Below are 2,881 nucleotides of genomic sequence, written 5' to 3' on the forward strand. Positions count from 1 at the left end.
AAAAAAAAAAAAAAAAAAAAAGAAAGAAAGAAAAAAGAAAAACTAGCACCACCTTCTCAAAATCTTCCAAAAAACTGAAAAGGGGGGAATACTTTCTAACTCATTCTATGATGCCATCATTGTCCTGACACCAAAGCCAAAGACACTATTAAAACTACAAACTGATATCCCTCATGAACACCAAAGCAAAATTCTCAATAAAATACCAGCAAATCAAATTCAGTAGCATATTGAAAGGTTTTTATACACCATGACCAAGTGGAATTTATTCCTGGAACACAAGAAATACAAAAATGGTTTAACATCCAAAAAAAAAAAAAAAAAAAATCAATATATCACATTAACAGAATGAATGGGCCAAGCATGGTGGCTCACGCCTGTAATCCCAACACTCTGAGAAGCCAAGGTGGGTAGATCACAAGGTCAGGAGTTCGAGACCAGCCTGGCCAACACGGTAAAACCCCATCTCTACTAAAAATACAAAATTAGCCAGGTGTGGTGGCACACGCCTGCAATCCCAGCTAGGAGGCTGAGGCAGGAGAGTCACTTGAACCCAAGAAGTGGAGGTTGCAGTGAGCGGAGATCATGCCATTGCACTCCAGCCTGGGCAAAAAGAGCAAAACCCAAACTTAAAAAAAAAAGAAAAAAAAACCAGAATGAATGAAAAAGAAACACATGATATTTTGGCCAGGCGTGGTGGCTCACACCTGTAATTCCAGCACTTTGGGAGGCTGAGGTGGGCGGATCATGAGGTCAAGAGATCAAGACCATCCTGGCCAACATGGTGAAACTCCATCTCTACTAAAAACACAAAAATTGGCTGGGCGTACTGGCGCGTGCCTGTAGACTCAGCTACTCAGGAGGCTGACGCAGGAGAATTGCTTGAACCTGGGAGGCAGAGGTTGCAGTGAGCCGAGATCACACCACTGCACTGCAGGCTGGTGACAGAGTGAGACTGTCTCACAAAAAAAAAAAAAAAAAGTAAGAAAAAGAAACACATGATCATCTCAATAGGTGCAGCAAAAGCATTTGACAAAATTTAACACCATTTTATGATCTAAAAAGCACTGGATGAACTACAAAGAAAGGAAACAACTTCAATATAATAAAGATCATATATGAAAAATCCATGGTGAACATCATACTCAACAGTGAAAAACTAAAAGCTCTCCTCTAAGATCAGGAAGAAGACAAAGATGCCCTCTTTCACCACTTTTATTCAAAGTAGTACTGAAAGGTCTAGCCAGAGCAATTAGGCAAGAAAAAGAAAACAGATCTACATTGGAGAAGTAAAATTATCTGTTTGCAGATGACATGGTCTCATATGTAGAAAACCCTAAAGATTTCACATCCAAAAAACCTGCAAGAATAAATGAACAAATTCAACAAAGTAAAAGGACACTTCCCCCTATTTTTAAAGAAATAACCATCTGTACATTTTTCTTCAAAATTTAACCAATTTCTAGGCATAGAGTTAGATCTATGCTTATATTCCTTTATCTTCCACAAGGCCTAGCTCATTGCTAGGTATATAGTGAAAACCCAATAAATACTTGCTGATTAAACAGCACTTTTTCTTTCTTTTTTTTTTGAGATAGGGTCTCACTCTGTCACCAGCCTGGAGTGCAGTGGCACAATCACAGCTCACCATTAACCCTAACTCCTGGGCTCAAGCTATCCTCCCACCTCAGCCTCCTAAGTAGCTAGGACTACAAGTTCACACCACCTAGCCTAACCGTTTTTCTTTTTTGCAGACACAGGGTCTCACTATATTGTCCAAGCTGGTTTCAAACTCCCGGCCTCAAACTGATCCTCCCTCCTCGGCCTCCCAAAGTACTGAGATTACAGGTGTCAGCCACCACGCCTAGATGGGTGGTTTTTAATGCTCCAATAATTCAACTATATGTCTCTTTTATTTTCTAAGATCTTCAAATAACATAATCAATCCAAATAGCTATCTACTTTTTTTTTTTTTTTTTTGAGACGGAGTCTTGCTCTCTCCCCCAGGCTGGAGTGCAGTGGCATGATCTCGGCTCACTGCAAGCTCCGCTGCCTGGGTTCACACCATTCTCTTGCCTCAGCCTCCCGAGTAGCTGGGACTACACATGCCCAGCTAATTTTTTTGTATTTTTAGTAGAGACGGGGTTTCACCATCCTAGCCAGAATGGTCTCGATCTCCTGACTTCGTGATCCGCCCACCTCAGCTTCCCAAGGTGCTGGGATTACAGGCGTAAGCCACCACACCCAGCCAGCTATCTACTTTTACTATCTGGCTATCAAAATGAAGCCAAACAGCCTCCATTTATGGTATATTTTCCCTTTAAAAATGTTATCAGCCAGGGCAACATGGTGAAACCCCTTCTCTACAAAAAAGTTAGCCAGATGTGGTAGTATGTACCTATAGTCCCAGCTACTTGGAAGGCTGAGGCCGAGGCAGAAGAATCAGCTGAGTCCAGGAAGTTGAGGCTACAGTGTGGCATGCTCGAGCCACTGCACTCCAGTCTAGGCGACAGAGTGAGACCCCATCACAAAAAAAAAGACAAGTGCAGTGATTCACACTTGCAATCCCAGCACTTTGGGAGGCCATGGGGGGTGGACTGCTTGAGCCCAGGAGTTCAAGGTGGGCAACATGGCAAAACCCTGTCTCTACTAAAAATTCAAAACAAAAAATATTTAACCGATGCCTAATCCAATACACTAGTATGCTCCAATGTATATTATCTTTTTATTCGCACCTTAATGAAATCCTATTTTGGTTTGTTTTTTTTTGAGACAGAGTCTCGCTGTTGGCCAGGCTGGAGTGCAGTGGTACAATCTCGGCTCACTGCAGCCTCCACCTCTTGGTTTCAAGCGATTCTCCTGCCTCAGCCTCCCGAGTAGC

The 2,881-nt window shown here is 42.3% G+C and overlaps 1 protein-coding gene across 3 annotated transcripts in view; it reads right to left on the bottom strand.

Annotated features, from left to right (window-relative positions):
* MOB4 (MOB family member 4, phocein) overlaps positions 1–2,881 on the bottom strand; it is a 46,691-nt gene that overhangs the window by 36,142 nt on the left and 7,668 nt on the right. The gene's annotated exons all lie outside the window — the stretch shown is intronic.

The sequence above is a fragment of the Colobus angolensis genome, unplaced genomic scaffold, assembly GCF_000951035.1.
Source record: "Colobus angolensis palliatus isolate OR3802 unplaced genomic scaffold, Cang.pa_1.0 Scaffold30, whole genome shotgun sequence".
Lineage (NCBI taxonomy): Eukaryota > Metazoa > Chordata > Mammalia > Primates > Cercopithecidae > Colobus > Colobus angolensis.